The sequence below is a fragment of the Panulirus ornatus genome, chromosome 27, assembly GCF_036320965.1.
Source record: "Panulirus ornatus isolate Po-2019 chromosome 27, ASM3632096v1, whole genome shotgun sequence".
Taxonomy (NCBI): domain Eukaryota; kingdom Metazoa; phylum Arthropoda; class Malacostraca; order Decapoda; family Palinuridae; genus Panulirus; species Panulirus ornatus.
In genome coordinates, this window is record NC_092250.1 from 466645 (window position 1) to 490023 (window position 23379).

Below are 23379 nucleotides of genomic sequence, written 5' to 3' on the forward strand. Positions count from 1 at the left end.
GGGATGGGTGGGTTACGGCGAGATAGCGTTCCACAATACATCGCATCGGAATAGGCGACCCAACTGAAGAAGTCAAAACACTGCAAGTCTAGGAAGTGGTGTGATGTCTATCACAAACAGGTGGAGTCCGGTAACGCTACACACACACAAGAGTTAAAGGTGAGACATTTACCTTTGATTAATTCAGGCATCATTAATTTCTTCAAGCCCATTCGGTCGCCTTTACGTCTCTCTCTCTCTCTCTCTCTCTCTCTCTCTCTCTCTCTCTCTCTCTCTCTCTCTCTCTCTCATCGGAGGCCTGACATCATCATCAACCCCCCCCACCCCCACACGAGAACACGATAGTATGACTCTTACGGTCCGATAGGCCCGTTGTCACGGGTCAGGTCAAAGGTCAGGTCAAAGGTCGCCAGGGATAACGTGGTCAAGATGTGTGTGACCTAACGCTAAGGTGAGTAAATTGGTCTTTGCGCAAATTAAGTCACTTCCTTGGGGGACCCTCCGACACCTCATTTGCATACAATTCATTACACTGAATCTACGTAGAATCCAAATCTTCATCAACGTAACCTAACCTATTAAAAAGCTGTCGTCTGTTCCAATCCCTAACTCCCTCCCAGTCTCATTTTCCACTTGGAAATTCCTTCAACGACACACACACACACACACACATATATATGTACACACACACCTGTTGTCTCGAAGATGATGCCTTTAACACCAGTTCGGTCCAGGAGTTCCCCGGTGGAGCGCGCTGTGGCCTACTGCGCGGTTCTACCCGGAGCGCAGCTCTTGTCTACCGCGCGGTTCTACCCGGAGCGCAGCTCTTGTCTACTGCGGTTCTACCCGGAGCGCAGCTGTTGTCTACTGCGCGGGTTCTACCCAGAGCGCAGCTCTTGCCTACTGCGGTTCTATCCGGAGCGCAGCTGTTGCCTAAAGCGGTTCTACCCGGAGCGCAGTTGTTTGCCTATTGCGGTTCTAACAGGAGCGCAGCTGTCTGTTCCTCGTCTGGTTCTAACAGGAGCGCAGCTGTCTGTTCCTCGTCTGGTTCTAACAGGAGCGCAGCTGTCTGTTTCTCGTCCGGTTCTAACAGGAGCGCAGCTGTCTGTTCCTCGTCTGGTTCTAACAGGAGCGCAGCTGTCTGTTCCTCGTCTGGTTCTAACAGGAGCGCAGCTGTCTGTTCCTCGTCCTGATCTGTTGTTTAAAGTAGTTCTAGAGTTCTGTTTATCTTTTGTTCGGTACACAATCAACGTGGTTATTGCGTCTATTGCATCTTTGTTTAGTACACAATCAACGTGGTTATTGTAATTATTGCATCTTTTTTCTCTTAATAGTTTATTATCTTTTATGTTCATATCTCGTACAACTTTAGAATGAAGTCCGCTCTGAGTGTGTGTGTGTGTGTGCGTGTGTTTTTGTTAAGGTCTTTTTGAAAATCATCTTATTATTCGCTTTTGCCTATTTTCCAGCAATATGTTGAACATGGCGAATCTTCAGGTACATTAGATGGACTTCCTTTCGTCTCGTACACAGCAGGAATTTACTCATCCAGGTTAACTTGAAAGCTGTATCCATTTGCCCTACTCCGCGGTGTTGGTTCGCTTTTCTTTTTCTATAAGTATGATTTTGGTTTTTGCTTCCGAGGGCTGGCTGCTTGTGTGCCCCCCCCCACACCACTAGCTATACCGCACCACACTTGGCAAGCTGCTGCATCTTATGATTCCTGTGTGGTCATCGGCAACTCAAGGGTGGGCCGCTTTGATAACTATTTCTTTCCCTACACCTCGAAGCTTTGGAACTCGCTACCCTCTCATGTCTTTCCCAGGAACTATGACCTGGCACATTTTAAAAGCCAGGTTTTCCAATTCCTCCACGATTCGTAGATACCTTCCCTCGTCTCTTCTTTTTCCCGTTCATTAACATCTTGCGTATTTCAATTAAGGCCTGGCCTTGAAGTAAACTTTTATGCGTGACTGGAACCTCCAACCTAATAAGAAAAGTAAAAAAAGATTAGAAATCATAACGCATCAAATGTAAGAATAATAGATAATAATCACAACACAGCATGCAACTGAAGGCCAATCATACTACACTATGGGGCAACAATACAAAGATAATTTTATCAACTTTGAGGCACCCCAAAAATATATTCATTATTGAAAATCCTTTTGTCCCGTGACTTTTGACAGTAAATAACACACCTTTTGCACACCCTGACATCAATGGATGAGAAATCATTACATTAAGACTATTAAACATTATTCTAAATATATATATATATATATATATATATATATATATATATATATATATATATATATATATATATATATATATATATATATATATATATATATTTACTTACAAGCGGCAACCCCGCATCGACCGGTACTCGCTAGCCAATCAGCGTCGAGGCTCCTCGGCGATAGACCAATCAGGAGATCTGCAACGAGCGGTTAAACATGGACGTGTCATTAGGAACAACCAATGCAATGGTTACTCATCTAACGCTGGGAGAGAGAGAGAGAGAGAGAGAGAGAGAGAGAGAGAGAGAGAGAGAGAGAGAGAGAGAGAGAGAGAGAGAGAGAATAAATGTATCTCTATCCCCGTCCACTGCCGAATACTGTAACAGAATGGCCCACAATTAAAAATTACGGAAGCAAAATAAGGGTCCATCTCATTCTGTCCATCCTCCTAATAACCTCTATATAAACCCAGTTGCCTGGGATGGATGGGGTCAGGTACCAGGTACACATAAACCCAAGCACTCTCTCTCTCTCTCTCTCAACATAATTCTTTACACCATAATAACCCAGTATGGTTAAGTGAAGCGTGGATGTAACACACTTATATAGATAGATAAAGTCCATTTACTTTTCCCCCTCTGCGTTTTAATCATGGGTCAATCAAGTCAAACCCAATCATTCACCCCCAACACTTCTGACACCGCCAATCCTTGCTGTGAACATTAGCAATATCTTTGGTTATTTCGGATTTCACAAGAGAGACGCCGCTGCAACGAAATACGGGAGCGAAATAGAAATACTGGCGGGGGACGGGCTATGCGAAATACGTAAACCAAGGGACATTATATATATATATATATATATATATATATATATATATATATATATATATATATATATATATATATATATATATATGCCCAATCCTCTGTTCTTAACGCTACCTCGCTATCGCGGGAAACGGCGAATAGTATGAAAAAAAAAAAAAAAAAATATATATATATATATATATATATATATATATATATATATATATATAGGGGGTTAAGAAATACAGGTGAGAAAGCACGGAAATCGAAATACGGTTAAAACAGTCCAATTGGTCACGGAAGTCGAAATACGGTCAAAACAATCAAACGGGTCTATTGTTCATACGGAAAAACGGATGTATAGTCAGAGGACAGGGCCCAAACAAAAAAAAAAAATACGATTGCATTTTACGCCTAGCCGAGACAAAAATAGAGAAAACGGGAACAAATGCGTAGACTGGTAACGATAGATTTGCGGAACACAGGAACGCATGGCACGATACGCTGGATACGCCATCTTTTCGTAAACACTGGGGCAAAAATATGAGGACTACAAATACGCCGTAAATCGAGTCATAAAGAAAAAAAAATATGAAAAATGAAACACTCGCACAGGTTTTGGAACAAGGAAATATACGTACATGCGCGGTGTGTCCCTCGCCTTTACGCTGCTCTACGCAGCGTATCTCCAGTTCTACTGCGGCGTATCTCCAGCTCTACGTCAAAATCAGAATTTCAAAGGTTCTAACCAGGGGGGGAGGGACCCCATTGCTCGTCTCTCTTCCATGGAGAGTATGTGTGAGTGTGATCCCTATGTGTTCAAGGGGGGAAGACACTTCTACACTCGCGTTTTGCCGTCTCTTAACCTTGTAGATATAAACCATGCTTTACTGTGTGTGTGTGTGTGTGTGTGTGTAAACATAAACATACACTCAAGCCTTAGCCAGAACTGCCTTGGTACCCATTTATTGACCTGCGCCGAGAGAGGACAAACACCTGGTTTGCCTGTGGGCCGAATGCCACGCTCGGGAATCGATCCCACAGTACTCACAGATGGTCAGCAATGCTAACCACTACACCACGGGGGGGCTCTGTGAGTGTTGATTATCTGCTTGTTTTAAGAGAGAGAATTGTACATGTGTGTGTGTGTGTGTTGTGTGTGTGTGTGTGTGGGGTGTGTGTGTGTGTGTGTGTGTGTGTGTGTGTGTACACTCACAGACATAAAAATCGAATTCAAGCTGCTACAAATATAGTGCAGTAATTAAGGATGGAAGGAGGCAAAAACACACACACACACACACACACACACACACACACACACACACACACACACACACGGAATGAAATACATTTACGACGAAGAAATGTATAAGATGACGAACAAGAGAGATACACACAACAAAACACACAGACACACACACGTGAGTCAGGCAACACAGTTAAGTGGTGTACACAACAATACAATGAGGGAATGGAACATAACATGTGACGCAACACACGTGCACGTTGCTGCATGTACGAAAAGAACACACACACACACACACACACACACACACACATATACCTATATACGTAAGTATACATGTATACACGAGTCTTCAAACCCCTCCCCTTACTATACAAATAGGTAAACACTTTACACACACACACACACACACACACACACACATATATATATATATATATATATATATATATATATATATATATATATATACATAGACACATTACACACATGTAGACGTACACATGCGTACGGGCATACACACTAGCACTGTGAGGGTGAGCAACAAGCACACACACACACACACATATACACAGCTTGACACTGCGATGGACAGAGCGACGGCGTGGAACCCCCTGCCACCAGCCCTTCCTCACACACCCCCACCTCACACACCCCCACCTCACACACACCCACCTTACACACACCTCCCTCCTCATCATCATCACCTATGAGGAAAAAATAATAATAATAATAATGATAATAATAATAATAATAATAATAATAATAATAATGATAATAATAATAATAATAATAATAATAATAATAATAATAATGATAATAATAATAATAATAATAATAATAATGATAATAATAATAATAATAATAATAATAATAATAATGATAATAATAATAATAATAATAATAATAATAATAATAATAATAATAATAATAATAATAATAATAATAATCATGACAAATTACCAAAACATAGCCCACCCTCCCTTCCCACCCTGACCCCGAATAAACATAACTAAATTACCTTCACCCACCCAAGGCATTAACCACTAAATAACCTCATGGATGATGACAAACAAACAAACAAACAAACAAGCAAGCCTCACCACCCCTCCCCCAACCCCTTTACTGAGCTTAAAAGAATGGGAAAAGGAAGGAGCGAATGACTATGAAATAATCTACGTCATCAGAGCACCACCTTCTCCCCCCCAACCCCCCCACCCTACGTCTCCCTAACTGAAGTGACCAAATAAAAAAAAAAAAAATGTGCGTCGTCAGGACTAACTGGCAACTTCCCCCCCCCACCCCTCTGGCGACACTCAGTCGGTGTGTGTGCGTCTGTATGTACGCGTGTGCGTGTGCGTGTGTGTGTGTGTGTGTGTGTGTGTGTGTGTAAAATAAGGGGGGTGGGTGAATACGACGGTACGACGTATCTAAAACGACACTAACAACGATGGTATACGACCCTTGAACACGACGGTATATACGACCCTTGAACACGACGGTATATACGACCCTTGACCACGACGGTATGCGACCCCCATTCCACTAATGACGTAGGAACATTGAAGGTCAGGTCAAGGGTTATGCCCGTGATGTGATCGTGTTCAAGCAGACACCCCAGAGAGAGAAAAATAAAAAGGCGAAGTACGGCAAGGGAGCAGTAGACACCCCACACCCCATCGTAAGCAACTAGGCTGCATGGAAGAAAAAAAAAAAAAAAAGGCGTAAGAAGAAGCGTAACAAGAAGCGTAAGAAGAAGCGTAAGAAGCGTCAACTGGTTCCCGGCGGTAAATACGAAATCCACGTCCCATTTTCACGCGTCTTCGTTTGCACGGGGTCACGCACGCGCGCGATAAAGAGAAAACCGGTTGTGACCTCCAGGCAGGTCTCGAGAACCGGCGGCCTCGGCCCGAGGAACCGAAACCGGTTGGGGGGGGGGACACACACACACACACACACACACACTTAAACATGAAGTCTATCGGCAGCTTGGGACACCCACCCTCCAATTTCCATTCGTCCCCCCTTATTAACACCTCGTCCTCTCCCGTTTTCTAACTTGCTACCTCCCATGTCCTCCATCCCTCAAACAAAGCTACTCATCCACCATCATATAAATTGGCAATTTATATAGAACCCCCTAAATACTGAGATACAAATAATAATTGATTTATAATGTCGTAGATGATGTTGATGATCGTTAGCCACAAATAAATCAATCAATAATAAACAACCGTATTGACCATTTCTTTAAGACATAGTTAGTTCCAACATGATCGCTTTGACGACTGATCCAAGGGCAAAGATATTGATCCATTACCGACACACGCTAGGGTAAGATATTGATCAATTACCGACACACACACTAGGGTAAGATATTGACCAATCACCGACACACACGCCAGGCTAAGCTATTGACCAATCACCGACACACACACTAGGCTAAGCTATTGACCAATCACCGACACACACACACTAGGGTAAGATATTGACCAATCACCGACACACACACACTAGGGTAAGATATTGACCAATCACCGACACACTCACACTAGGCCAAGATAACGATCAATAACCTCCACATCAGACCTAGATAATCATGATCAAACGTACATCGCAAAATGACCGGTTAACGAACCCGAAATTATTATCGTTAACCGGCACACTAACCCATACACATATATATAAATTCCTACGAGTCCACGGGGAAAATTGTGATCCTTTCCAACATATATATACATATATTTTTTATAATTATTTTGCTTTGTCGCTGTCTCCCGCGTTACCGAGATAGCGCAAGGAAACAGACGAAAGAATGGCCCAACCCGCCCACATACACATGTATATATATATATATATATATATATATATATATATATATATATATATATATATATATATATATATATATAATGGCTCATAAACGTCTACAATAAAACCAACGTTCAACGACGCTATTTAGGATAACACATGACCGATCGGGTACCGGAGAAAGGAGGGCGCGGGCGGGCGTGTATGTGTGTGTGTGTGTGTGTGTGTGTAAATCCCTCCAAAGACACCATTCCACTTTGATATAACCAGCACTCCTCACCGACACACCGAGCAGCGGCAGGAGGGTTTTTTTCTAATCCTTCACTGACGCATCATAACCCCACACTCACAACAACAACCCCCTAACCCCCCACCCCGGCGGCACAACCTTGCCCCTGGGGGGAGTTCTTGATCAAATTCGTCGACCCACAACAGTACTTAAGCAGTATGGCCGCCCGCTCCACCGCTCACCCTCCCCCAACCAGGGCGCGCGGTCAGAGGCGCCGGGCTCTGCCACACACACACACACACACACACACACACACACACTTTTTCCACCTTGTTTCATCAAGTAAACTATCCTTTTTTTTCTTTCTTTTTTTCTTTTCTTTAAATCGTTATTGGCTGACTACCATCTATAGGCGAATACTAGGACGTGTCGGGTGGACGAGTTCGTTATCTTCAAAGGTTAAATGTTCCGGCCTATATATATATATATATATATATATATATATATATATATATATATATATATATATATATATATATATATATTTCATGTGTGGCGGAGTGGCGACGAGGTTGGATGAAGGCAGCAAGTATGAATATGTACATGTGTATATATGTATATGTCTGTGTGTGTATATGTATGTATACGTTGAAATGTATAGGTATGTATATGTGCGTGTGTGGGCGTTTATGTATATACACGTGTATGTGGGTGGGTTGGGCCATTCCTTAGTCTTCTTCCTTGCGCTACCACGCTAACGCGGGAGACAGCGACTAAGTATAATAAAAAATAATATATATATATATATATACATATATATATATGTATATATATATATATTGATGAGAACTGCATTTGACGTTTGTGTGAATAAATTGTACATTTCCTTTTCCATAGCCAGAGGTTGAACCATTATGTGACGTTCATTTTTTCATTCATTTCAAGCTAAAAGTTTGTTTTCTAAATTGTTTCTTACATTTTTCATATGTATATGTGTGTGTGTGTGTGTGTGTGTGTGTGTGTATATATATGTATATTATCCCTGGGGATAGGGGTGAAAGAATACTTCCCACGTATTCCTCGCGTGTCGTAGAAAGCGACTAGAGGGGACGGGAGCGGGGGGCCGGAAATCCTCCCCTCCTTGTATTAACTTTCTAAAATGGGAAACAGAAGAAGGAGTCACGCGGGGAGTGCTCATCCTCCTCGAAGGCTCAGAGTGGGATGCCTAAATGTGTGTGGATGTAACCAAGATGTGAAAAAAGGAGAGATAGGTAGTATGTTTGAGGAAAGGAACCTGGATGTTTTGGCTCTGAGTGAAACGAAGCTCAAGGGTAAAGGGGAAGAGTGGTTTGGAAATGTCTGGGGAGTGAAGTCAGGGGTTAGTGAGAGGACAAGAGCAAGGGAAGGAGTAGCAATACTCCTGAAACAGGAGTTGTGGGAGTATGTGATAGAATGTAAGAAAGTAAATTCTCGATTAATATGGGTAAAATTGAAAGTTGATGGAGAGAGGTGGGTGATTATTGGTGCATATGCACCTGGGCATGAGAAGAAAGATCATGAGAGGCAAGTGTTTTGGGAGCAGCTAAATGAGTGTGTTAGCGGTTTTGATGCACGAGACCGGGTTATAGTGATGGGTGATTTGAATGCAAAGGTGAGTAATGTGGCAGTTGAGGGAATAATTGGTATGCATGGGGTGTTCAGTGTTGTAAATGGAAATGGTGAAGAGCTTGTAGATTTATGTGCTGAAAAAGGACTGATGATTGGGAATACCTGGTTTAAAAAGCGAGATATACATAAGTATACTTATGTAAGTAGGAGAGATGGCCAGAGAGCGTTATTGGATTACGTGTTAATTGACAGGCGTGCGAAAGAGAGACTTTTGGATGTCAATGTACTGAGAGGTGCAACTGGAGGGATGTCTGATCATTATCTTGTGGAGGCTAAGGTGAAGATTAGTATGGGTTTTCAGAAAAGAAGAGTGAATGTTGGGGTGAAGAAGGTGGTGAGAGTAAGTGAGCTTGGGAAGGAGACCTGTGTGAAGAAGTATCAGGAGAGACTGTGTACAGAATGGAAAAAGGTGAGAACAATGGAAGTAAGGGGAGTGGGGGAGGAATGGGATGTATTTAGGGAATCAGTGATGGATTGCGCAAAAGATGCTTGTGGCATGAGAAGAGTGGGAGGTGGGCTGTTTAGAAAGGGTAGTGAGTGGTGGGATGAAGAAGTAAGAGTATTAGTGAAAGAGAAGAGAGAGGCATTTGGACGATTTTTGCAGGGGAAAAAATGCAATTGAGTGGGAGAAGTATAAAAGAAAGAGACAGGAGGTCAAGAGAAAGGTGCAAGAGGTGAAAAAAAGGGCAAATGAGAGTTGGGGTGAGAGACTATCAGTAAATTTTAGGGAGAATAAAAAGATGTTCTGGAAGGAGGTAAATAGGGTGCGTAAGACAAGGGAGCAAATGGGAACTTCAGTGAAGGGCGTAAATGGGGAGGTGATAACAAGTAGTGGTGATGTGAGAAGGAGATGGAATGAGTATTTTGAAGGTTTGTTGAATGTGTCTGATGACAGAGTGGCAGATATAGGATGTTTGGGTCGAGGTGGTGTGCAAAGTGAGAGGGTTAGGGAAAATGATTTGGTAAACAGAGAAGAGGTAGTAAAGGCTTTGCGGAAGATGAAAGCCGGCAAGGCAGCAGGTTTGGATGGTATTGCAGTGGAATTTATTAAAAAAGGGGGTGACTGTATTGTTGACTGGTTGGTAAGGTTATTTAATGTATGTATGACTCATGGTGAGGTGCCTGAGGATTGGCGGAATGCGTGCATAGTGCCATTGTACAAAGGCAAAGGGGATAAGAGTGAGTGCTCAAATTACAGAGGTATAAGTTTGTTGAGTATTCCTGGTAAATTATATGGGAGAGTATTGATTGAGAGGGTGAAGGCATGTACAGAGCATCAGATTGGGGAAGAGCAGTGTGGTTTCAGAAGTGGTAGAGGATGTGTGGATCAGGTGTTTGCTTTGAAGAATGTATGTGAGAAATACTTAGAAAAGCAAATGGATTTGTATGTAGCATTTATGGATCTGGAGAAGGCATATGATAGAGTTGATAGAGATGCTCTGTGGAAGGTATTAAGAATATATGGTGTGGGAGGCAAGTTGTTAGAAGCAGTGAAAAGTTTTTATCGAGGATGTAAGGCATGTGTACGTGTAGGAAGAGAGGAAAGTGATTGGTTCTCAGTGAATGTTGGTTTGCGGCAGGGGTGTGTGATGTCTCCATGGTTGTTTAATTTGTTTATGGATGGGGTTGTTAGGGAGGTAAATGCAAGAGTCTTGGAAAGAGGGGCAAGTATGAAGTCTGTTGGGGATGAGAGAGCTTGGGAAGTGAGTCAGTTGTTGTTCGCTGATGATACAGCGCTGGTGGCGGATTCATGTGAGAAACTGCAGAAGCTGGTGACGGAGTTTGGTAAAGTGTGTGGAAGAAGAAAGTTAAGAGTAAATGTGAATAAGAGCAAGGTTATTAGGTACAGTAGGGTTGAGGGTCAAGTCAATTGGGAGGTGAGTTTGAATGGAGAAAAACTGGAGGAAGTGAAGTGTTTTAGATATCTGGGAGTGGATCTGTCAGCGGATGGAACCATGGAAGCGGAAGTGGATCATAGGGTGGGGGAGGGGGCGAAAATTTTGGGAGCCTTGAAAAATGTGTGGAAGTCGAGAACATTATCCCGGAAAGCAAAAATGGGTATGTTTGAAGGAATAGTAGTTCCAACAATGTTGTATGGTTGCGAGGCGTGGGCTATGGATAGAGTTGTGCGCAGGAGGATGGATGTGCTGGAAATGAGATGTTTGAGGACAATGTGTGGTGTGAGGTGGTTTGATCGAGTAAGTAACGTAAGGGTAAGAGAGATGTGTGGAAATAAAAAGAGCGTGGTTGAGAGAGCAGAAGAGGGTGTTTTGAAATGGTTTGGGCACATGGAGAGAATGAGTGAGGAAAGATTGACCAAGAGGATATATGTGTCGGAGGTGGAGGGAACGAGGAGAAGAGGGAGACCAAATTGGAGGTGGAAAGATGGAGTGAAAAGGATTTTGTGTGATCGGGGCCTGAACATGCAGGAGGGTGAAAGGAGGGCAAGGAATAGAGTGAATTGGAGCGATGTGGTATACAGGGGTTGACGTGCTGTCAGTGGATTGAATCAAGGCATGTGAAGCGTCTGGGGTAAACCATGGAAAGCTGTGTAGGTATGTATATTTGCGTGTGTGGACGTGTGTATATACATGTGTATGGGGGTGGGTTGGGCCATTTCTTTCGTCTGTTTCCTTGCGCTACCTCGCAAACGCGGGAGACAGCGACAAAGTATAAAAAAAAAAAAAAAAAAAAAAAAAAAATATATACATATATATATATACATATATATATATATATATATATATATATATATATATATATATATATATATATATATATATATATACGCCAAAGTATTTTACCAAACGTCGACATCATGACCCGGAAACTCTTTTCAAATATCATGATTATATCTCTTAAAAATCTTTGTTGTGAAAAACGGATATACTTAACAAGTTTAAGCGTGTGACAAACTTCCACATGATACGAATTACGTCATTATCTTTTTTTTTGATGAATATTACTCTAGTGAGTAGACTTTACCAGCCAAGGTCATATACCAAGGTCGCGCTACGGTTTCGGGAGGTTTAGCCTCCGCTGGGGCCCAGATGACACATTCGTAGTGGGATGATGGAGTGGCGGTGAGTGTTGGCGTATCCTGTGTGTCCTCACCACCAACACCACCACCACCACCAGACCCGGAAGCCAGCCATGTCTCTTCCTCATACCACCACCTCACCACCACCACCAATTGCCTAACCCGACCCTTAACCCCACTACAGGTCAACTCAAACCCCCACTACAGGTCAACTCAAACCCCCACTACAGGTCAACTCAACCCCCACTACAGGTCAACTCAAACCCCCACTACAGGTCAACTCGAACCCCACTACAGGTCAACTCAAACCCCCACTACAGGTCAACTCGAACCCCACTACAGGTCAACTCAAACCCCAGTACAGGTCAACTCGAACCCCACTACAGGTCAACTCGAACCCCACTACAGGTCAACTCAAACCCCCACTACAGGTCAACTCGAACCCCACTACAGGTCAACTCAAACCCCCACTACAGGTCAACTCAAACCCCCACTACAGGTCAACTCAAACCCCACTACAGGTCAACTCAACCCCCACTACAGGTCAACTCAAACCCCACTACAGGTCAACTCAACCCCCACTACAGGTCAACTCAAACCCCACTACAGGTCAACTCAAACCCCCCACTACAGGTCAACTCAAACCCCCACTACAAGCCAACTCCAACCCCCACTACAGGTCAACCCTTATTCATTACGACCCCCATCCACTCCCATCCACACTGACCCCCCTCCCTCTCCTCCACTATGGCTTTTCCACCCACACCCTCCCACCCACACCAATCGGAACATTCTACAAGCACCACCATCCACCTACCCACCCACCCGCCCACCCCCACAGCTAACCCCACCCCAAACCCAAACGTTAGTCACCCGCCCCCACACAACCACACCCCACCCCCCACCAACCCACCCCACCCCACCACCAACCCACCCCACCCCACCACCAACCCACCCCACTCTACTCCACTAGACAAGGATAAGATGGTGCAACATACCAAGAGAACATATTTACTATCCTTGCGGAAATGCTTTACATTCTCTCTCTCTCTCTCTCTCTCTCTCTCTCTCTCTCTCTCTCTCTCTCTCTCTCTCTCTCTCTCTCTCTCTCTCTCTCTCTCTCTCTCTCTCCCAGCAGGCACCCCACCCACCCAGTGCCCCACTTATGCGCCCCTGTTGTTGTGGTCACCCGACAAGTATGCAGGAAGTAAAACGGTTGTTTCCCCCGCTGTATCAAAGTGATCTCCAAGGGTACGGGAAAGGGGAGGAGGGAAGGGGAAGAAAAGGGAAGGGGGAGGGGGTTGCTCTTGGGGAGGTGGGGGGGGGGAAATATGATGCAATCGCCTCTGCATGTGTGTGTGTGTGTGTGTGTGTGTGTACATGAATGCGTTACTGACCATGAACCAGTACAGACGGGCCCATCGTCCGAGGTCGGGCCCCGCATGCGTTCGAATCCTGGGCGCGGAAAGTCGGCCCCTTCCCCTACACCTTCAACCCAAACCCATCATCTCTCTCTCTCTCTCTCTCTCTCTCTCTCTCTCTCTCTCTCTCTCTCTCTCTCTCTCTCTCTCTCTCTCTCTCTCTCTCTCTCTCTCTCTCCTCTGGTTGGTATAATTGGCTGTTCGGTTGAGGAGAGAGAATCTCAAAGCTGTGTTGCGGTGCCCCCGTCTCCTGTGTTGTGCACCCACTTCATCGACCGGCCCCTGGAAGAGGATGAACAGCTGGGCAGACTGTGGACCGGCTGACTCGTCTAGGATTCGAACCCGCGCGGTTTTCATCACAGGCGGCCCATGTATGCTTCAGTAACGCTAGCCTATACACCACAGTGTGTGTGTGTGTGTGTGTGTCAACACAGGAGTAAAAACATGATACATATATACAAGGTTAAGAGACGGGGACACACGAGCGTTGGTTATAACCCCCAAGGACCACTTTTACAGGACTCCTAACACCTCGGAGGCGGCACTCCGAGCAGGAGCAGGGGCAGGGATAAGGAGCGGAAAAAAACAAAACAAAGTCCTTGGTAAAACATTACCACTCCACCCCAGCCATCAGTGAAGGTAGAGGACCCGCTAAATTTACGTAGCGCTCGCGTTGAACCAATGGCAGTCGAAGTCAGGTAACATACACACACACACACACGTATATATATATATATATATATATATATATATATATATATATATATATATATATATATATATATATATATATATGTATATATATATAAATTGGAATGGATCACAATTTTGCGGCGCGTGATCAAGATATTCCTATGAGTTCACGGGGGAAAAATGAAACACGGTAAGTTTCCAAGTGCACTTTCGTGTAATAGTCATATCATCAGGGGAGACACAAGAGAGAAATATAACAGTCAGTTGATATACATCGAAAGTGCACTTGGAAACTTAACGTGTTTCATTTTCCCCGTGGACTCATTGGAATATATAAATAAATAAATAAATATATATATATATATATATATATATATATATATATATATATATATATATATATATATATATATATATATATATATTACTAACTTTATGAAAGGTTGTTGTGAAACCGCTGAGTAACGAAGGAAGAATATAATTTCCAATGGTATGCAAACGCTGTACGTAATGCCATGAGAAATATGTGAGGCAATATCCGGGACATTCCAGAAGACGTCTACGCCAATAACGTAGGCGTCTTCCCTCAAGCTGTCTACGCACAGATACAATGTATGATCTGAGGATTTGACCAACCCCCTCTCATCCCCAAACTGCTACGCTAGGCTAGGCTAGGCTAGGAGCCCTTCGGCCAAGTTACGTTAAGCTAGGTAAAGTCTGGGTTAGACTAAGTTAGTGTTCGTACTCTAATAACTCATACGTAAAGTTTGGGTTTAGATTAGATTAGTGTTTGTACTCTTTAACTTACACCGAGTGCTCTAACTTGCACCTGGCGTAGAAAAAACATTAAGCTAGGGCACGAACCTTCAGAATAATTTAACAAAAATAAATAAATAAATACGAAGAAGCCATACATAAAGAACTAAGCGATTGGGAGAAAACAGCACTCTTTTCAGATCCAATTGACCGTAAAAAAAAAATTCATTGAATTATAGCAGTCAAAAAGTGAGTACATTTTTTGGGACACCCTGTGTGTATATATATATATATATATATATATATATATATATATATATATATATATATATATATATATATATATATATATATTTTTTTTTTTTTTTTTTTTTTTTTTTTTCATACTATTCGCCATTTCCCGCGATAGCGAGGTAGCGTTAAGAACAGAGGACTGGGCCTTTGAGGGAAATATCCTCACCTGGCCCTCTTCTCTGTTCCTTCTTTTGGAAAAAAAAAAAAAAAAAAAAAAAAAAAAAAAAACCGAGAGGGGAGGATTTCCAGCCCCCCGCTCCCTTCCCTTTTAGTCGCCTTCTACGACACGCAGGGAATACGTGGGAAGTATTCTTTCTCCCCTATCCCCAGGGATAGGGGAGAAATGTTATATATATATATATATATATAATGTTATATATATATATATATATATAACATTAATTTGCCTACATATTCGGGCGTGTCCCATAACTTTATTATATAAAAAAAATCCCCTCATATCTTCCATCATTATATAAGACGTACAACGTAAAGATGCCACTAAACTTACGTATGACGTACAGATGCCACTAAACTTACGTATGACGTACAGATGCCACTAAACTTATCCAAACATTCCAAACTCATCGCCCTAACACAGCAGCGCCATTACCCAAACCAGACCTCGTATTTATCAATAAACCTTAACAGACATTGTCACCTCACCATATTGGTCAATTCCTCTCGCTCGTTCGTTAGTTTATAGATTTATTCATAGTTTTTCACTGATATGGTTACAATATCCTTCACTATTCTGAAATGCATTTTAAGTGTAGTTCGCTTGCAGACTATGTCACCCGTCCTGTACACCTCCTTTTGGGCATAACTAACTCCTATCTCTCACAAACACATTCATGTGTCATATTCTTATTTCGCGTACTTCATTCATTCCACTGAAGTCCCTGAATCACATAGCTGCACAAACTAAAGACAGTACTTTTCCCCTAATATTTTTCGTTTTAGTTTCGTGTCCGAGCGATACAAAGAAAACGTTCCGCGGGCAGGGGGGACACTTGTAATAGTGTACCAACGCCACACCTTTGGGAGGGGGATGATCTATTGAATAATACGTGTAATCCAGATGCAGGGTATACCTTCCAGTATGTTCTGTTCGTTCTTACAGAGAACAACCCATCATGTGATTAACCCCTTTGGTGTAAATGATGAATTTATATAACTGTATATATACAGAGAGTCTTTGAGAGCACACACACACACACACACACAGGCCGTCTACCATTTCTACCTGGGTAACTATGCTATACGCACAACCTTAAATCTTATCACATATTTACTATACTCCTTAAGACCTTTATTGTAATCAACAAATAAGTTATATTCATTAATGTATACGATATAAAAGAGAAATTTTGTAAGTTTGGGGTTTACATAATCTTTTTCAAAAAACTTTTTTTCTCCCCATATCTATAAAAATCAAATTATTGGTTTCAATAAAATTTCACGTAAACTATGTTCATAGTCTTAAATTTCTTGACGGCATAAGCACGCTGACTTATCCCCCCTAACTTTTACCAGCCACGAAAATCAAATTCATTTCCCACTAATTTTCGACATTAACATCCTACAATCCAATTTTAAGAATTTTTCTAGCCACGTACAATGGGGGAGAACTACACAAACTGTTCAAGTTGGTGATGCATGGCTGATGTAATTTAGGCCGAGGATAAATGAGAATAAAGGATAAATGAGGATAAAAAGAAGTTATATATATAATCTACCAAGAAATCGACTGCAGGAATGTGTGTGTGTGTGTGTGTGTGTGTGTGTGACAAGACTTGCGTAACTTAAGGAGACAGAATAGCATTCAAAGTATATATATATATATATATATATATATATATATATATATATATATATATATATATATATATATATATATATTATCCCTGGGGATAGGGGAGAAAGAATACTTCCCACGTATTCCCTGCGTGTCGTAGAAGGGAAGGGAGCGGGGGGCTGGAAATCCTCCCCTCATTTTTTTTGTTTTTAATTTTCCAAAAGAAGGAACAGAGAAGGGGGGCCAGGTGAGGATATTCCCTCAAAGGCCCAGTCCTCTGTTCTTAACGCTACCTCGCTGACGCGGGAAATGGCGATTAGTATGAAAGAAAGAAAAAGATATATAAATATATATATATATATATATATATATATATATATATATATATATATATATATATATATATATATATATGGATAGAAAAATATTTAGCGAGCCGTTCAAAATCCTACATTCTGGATATGTGTTTCAGCTCTGGCTACCGGCCCTATACAGGCACAAGGAACTCATAATGAAGATCCAGAGAACACTGTGAAAGATGGTGACAAAATTATGAAACGCTATGTTACTGTGAGCGGTTTAATGGCCATACATTTGGTCCAACATGGAAGAGAAAAGTGTAAGGAGTGATTTTGACCGCAAGCTTAATTTTTATACAACTGTATGATGACTTTCAACATGTACAGGGAGCTCTTCAAAAGATGTAGAAATAGAAGCAGACGACATAACATCAACTTAATCAACAAATATATATATAAAAAAATTAAAATGGATGTGGGTAATGGAGGAACGGACTGTGAATACAGGCAGCAAACACGTTTAAATAAAAAGCTGTGGGACAGTTAAAGGGATGGGACTCCCCCCCCCAAACAAGTGAATTAAACTCCCTCCTCGTACCATACAAACAGCTATAGACACACACACACACACACACACACACAAAGGCAATTGTAAACAAATACATCTAAGCGCATGCAGGTATAAATTCATTGTACGATGGCAGACGGACCAATGGTGTCAAGGATTGCGTTACTGTAAATTGCACCTAAACATCGTCAGTCAGTAAATGACGCCCAAGTCTTACTCTGTAAATATCTTACAACATCGTTTCCCGGGAAACTGTGTCAAACACTCACTCAACAAATGGTGTAAAGGAACATCACACTGGAAATGGTGTAAAAGAACATCACTGTAAATGGTGTACAGGAACATCACTGTAAATGGTGTAAAAGAACATCACTGTAAATGGTATACAGGAACATCACTGTAAATGGTGTACAGAAACATCACTGTAAGTGGTGTACAGGAACATCACTGTAAATGGTGTACAGGAACATTACTGTAAATGGTGTACAGGAACATCACTGTAAATGGTGTAAAAGAACATCACTGTAAATGGTGTACAGGAACATCACTGTAAATAGTGTACAGGAACATTACTGTAAATGGTGTACAGGAACATCACTGTAAATGGTGTAAAAGAACATCACTGTAATTAGTGTAAAATAACGTCACTGTAAATGGTGTAAAAGAACATCTCAGTAAACAGTGTAAAAGAACATCATTCTGTAAATGGTGTAAAACATCGAATACACATAACGCAGCCTATTCCACAAAACATCCCATTTTTCCCCCTTCCTCTTCTAACCTGCCGTAAACTACGTTAACCCACTCAAACCTTCCGAAATTAAACAAACCCCTTTATTGATAACGTATGAGAGTCAAATGTAACACTCTACAGTACGTTAGGATATTTCTTGCCACTGAGAAACGGCACATGCTGTTTCTATAACATCAACAGCATCTTGAAATATATATATATATATATATATATATATATATATATATATCCCTGGGGATAGGGGAGAAAGAATACTTCCCACGTATTCCCTGCGTGTCGTAGAAGGCGACTAAAAGGGGAGGAAGCGGGGGGCTGGAAATCCTCCCCTCTCGGTTTTTTTTAATTTTCCAAAAGAAGGAACAGAGAATTGGGCCAGGTGAGGGTATTCCCTCAAAGGCCCAGTCCTCTGTTCTTAACGCTAACTCGCTAATGCGGGAAATGGCGAATAGTTTGAAAGAAAAGATATATATATATATATATATATATATATATATATATATATATATATATATATATATATATATATATATATATATATATATATATATTCCTAAGAGTCCACGGGGAAAATGAAACACGATAAGTTCCCAAGTGCACTTTCGTGTAATAATCACATCATCAGGGGAGAGACAAGAGAGAAATATTAAGTCAGTTGATATACAACGAAGAGACGTACCTAGGACGCCATTTGGTAAACATATATATATATATATATATATATATATATATATATATATATATATATATATATATTGTCTTTGATCGACGTTAAAGAAAAATACACACAGTCATTAATATACGTATAACTGTTGTCAGGTTTCGCTAACTCGAATCTCCACTGACATATTACGTTCCCCTTTCGTTTCTTCCTCACTAGGCTACATCTACTTGCACTACACATAACTGTCACTAACCTATACTCTTACGTCGGTTCTAAAGACACTGAGCCACAATTTCCTTTATTTTCTGAACCCTGAAAACCCCCTCAACTTTATCTCTTCTACACACAAACAAACCATCAAGGATATGCAATCGATGAACATCTTTTCACAGCAAAATGAATACAAGCCTCAACTTCCACGAACACCTTCATACGTTGCGGTGCCACTTCGTCCATGTTTTTGACCATCAACATACATCCTAACCCGCCTGTAAATTTATTCGCCTTACAATGTCAATTTACCAAATATATATCCAGCTTGATTTATGGCGCCTTACACAACACAAGTCTACCCCGCACACACACACATGTAATGGGGTTGCCATTTCCTTAAAAGATGTCACGGTATCAAAAAAATACTCTCTCTCTCTCTCTCTCTCTCTCTCTCTCTCTCTCTCTCTCTCTCTCTCTCTCTCTCCTTTGGTAAACCATCATAATTCATCCAGTGAGAAGATGTATTGGCTTGAGGGGGCTGTGGCTTTAACAGCACGTAGGCTGTGCATGCGTCTGCGAGATCTCCTTTAGTAAATAAAATGTCGTAGTGTAAACAGTGAAAATGACTCGCTAATCATATCACGCAATGGAACTGTTCTTAACATGCCACACACCTTACTCCATAGTGAATCATAATCAATATGTCTGTCAACTGATATTACTCACCACAAGCACACATGACGCAGACTTGTGCACGCCAATATATATATATATATATATATATATATATATATATATATATATATATATATATATATATATATATATATATATATATTCTTATGAGTCTACGGGGAAAATGAAACACGATGAATTCCTAAGTGCACTTTCGTGTAACAATTACATCGTCAGGGGAAATACAAGAGACAATTATAAGTTAGCTGATATACAACGAAGAGACGTAGCTAGGACGCCATTTGGTGATATATATATATATATATATATATATATATATATATATATATATATATATATATATATATATATATATATATATATATATATATATAAATATATATATATATATATATATATATATATATATATATATATATATATATATATATATATATATATTCCCTGGGGATAGGGGAGAAAGAATACTTCCCACGTATTCCCTGCGTGTCGTAAAAGGCGACTAAAAGGGGAGGGAGCGGGGGGCTGGAAATCCTCCCCTCTCGTTTTTTTTTAATTTTCCAAAAGAAGGAACAGAGGGGGCCAGGTGAGGATATTCCAAAAAAGGCCCAGTCCTCTGTTCTTAACGCTACCTCGCTAACACGGGAAATGGCGAATAGTTCGGAGGGTTGCTGTATAAGTGCCTGCTGGGACTATGTGGCGTGCATGAGCTTTGACACTTATGCAATCGAGTAAAGACGAGGGGTGGAAATCTATAACATACAAACGTCCAAACTTTGGATCATGGCTACACTTATTTACCTACGAGGTTAGTCATCAAGTGGCTATGGTTTAGGAAGGGTTCTGTGCATCTGCTTGGAAGCCCTCGAGATATTTGCGACATTATATTGGAAATGATTTTGCGTAAACGTGCAGTTGATGCGAGTTTTGTGTGTGTGCTGTTTTGCGTAGTTTGCAGCCACGTTATATATATTTTTCTTTTAGCTGGGTGAATGACCAGACAAGTAGGGCGGGATATGCTAATGTACATACATATATACACAGAGATAATTGTTACTTTCCTTAAACCAACTTAATACTTGACCTTACGTTCACTATAAAAGTTGCGGCGACCAAGGAACGAACAATATTATTTGCGAAGAATATAGAATCCTTTTCTAAGGACACTTAAGTTTTATTCCACTTATAACTATAAAAATAGTCTAACTGAATTCGTCTACGGGTCTTAAAAGGATTAGTTTATTTTCGTGTTTGTCACTTCGTTCATGCAAATAACCACCCAAAATATGGCTTGAAATACACCTCAACAACAGGGAAATGAAGTAGCCCTACAGCTACATAATATTGGTGCACCTCATAAGCTCTCATGAAACAGTAGAATTGCCGAGCTAACAGCCATAAGGATCTTCCTCATAATTCCTACATGAAATTAACCCTCTAGGGAGAGAGCAGCCATGTTACTTACCCATCCCTAAACTGGCTCATGGAAATGAGATTCTCAGAAAAGGAATGGGTACGAACGAATTAAAAAAAATTCTAATCTATTGAATTTTGTGATTAACAGACTCTGTATATATATATATATATATATATATATATATATATATATATATATATATATATATATATATATATATATATTTCATGTTTTCAGGAACGTTACCATTCTTTCGTCTGTTTCCTTGCGCTACCTCGCTGACGCGGGAAACAGCGACAAAGCAAAATAAATAAATAAGAACGTTATCTATCGTGATCCCCCCACCCTCCCCTGAACTACCCAATCAATCCTGTCTAGTGTTGTCTAATTTACTTGGTCTATTTCTAATAGACCCCGCCTTAGAATCCACAACCAGTTCCCTTTCAAAGTCAGTTACAAACACCCTCGGTCTGGATAAATGACTTAATTCTTTAATAACTCCCTTCCTTCAATCATTTATTTATTCTACTTTTATTTTGCTTTGTCGCTGTCTCCCGCGTTAGCGAGGTAGCGCAAGGAAACAGACGAAAGAAATGGCCCAACCCGCCCACATACACATGTATATACATACACGTCCACACACGCAAATATACATACCTATACATCTCAGTGTACACATATATATATACACACACAGACATACACATATATACCCATGTACACAATTCATAATGTCTGCCTTCAATCATATAGAATATAATACATCCCAGAAACGAGGGTAGAACTGAGCCTAATGATAACTATTCTGATCACCCAATAGAAAACGTGCCGCTAGGCCAACTTTGTGGGTTTAGGCCGAGGGGAAGAAAAAAATTGCTCCGGCAAAGTCGTCCTCCATTTTGCACCGGCAATAATTTCCCGTGAGAGAAATTCGCCAGGAAATAATGTGCCAGTCTGGCATAGCTTTAATGAAAGACGGTGTGACATGGGTATTATGATCAAATAAAAGCAAGAATAGAGGTTAAAATAATGATGAAATTCATTAGTTCAACTTAACTAAAATGAACGTTTCATAATTCAAGTTTTCTCTGCCTACACAAGCATATAAATTCATAGCATCGAATTCTCTCTTGATTATCGCTATCTATCTATCTATCTATCGTTTTATAAATTATTTTCCATACAAAACTGGTCACCGGACTCAACAATACTCATACTTCAGTGCCACGTATATTCACCTGAATCTCACTTAACATTAGTAACTAAATACATTCAGTAACTCAAAAGCATCAAGTTCTCTAAGATACAAAGTGTCTTTACGTAGCACAACTTGAGATTTTCCTCATTGTCTTAGCCATTTTATAAGACCCAGTCCTGGGACGACATAGGCCTACGAGACCCAATGGTTTCTACCAGAATTGGGATAATATCCTCACTCCCTGCAGTCCTACGTGATATCACAATGATCTACATCTACTTGCACTTAATACCCACCATTTGTCTAAGGAATTAATGCATACCTGCTTTAATTAACGGCAAGAAACTCCAAGGTCGGTGGATGCTGTGTTTGGTTCCTCCCGGTCACCCAACATGGCTGCCAACCCTCTCAGGTTTGCAAAAGACCCGCCAAAATTTAAATCTTATGAAACTCGCCCTAATTACAATAGAAAAATTGGTTAAAAACGAGCTAAAATCACTAGTTTTTATCTTTATTTAATTCTATCTATCAATATGGCTGCTAACCCTCCCGACACCCCTCT

The 23379-nt window shown here is 40.9% G+C and overlaps 1 long non-coding RNA gene across 1 annotated transcript; it reads right to left on the bottom strand.

Annotated features, from left to right (window-relative positions):
• Nucleotides 1–687: 687 nt before the first annotated feature.
• Nucleotides 688–23216, bottom strand: LOC139757472 (uncharacterized). The gene is made up of 3 exons (XR_011714638.1): nt 23140–23216; nt 2366–2443; nt 688–1987 (listed from the first exon to the last, which is right to left on the bottom strand). It is a non-coding gene; the product is annotated as an uncharacterized lncRNA (long non-coding RNA).
• Nucleotides 23217–23379: the final 163 nt, after the last annotated feature.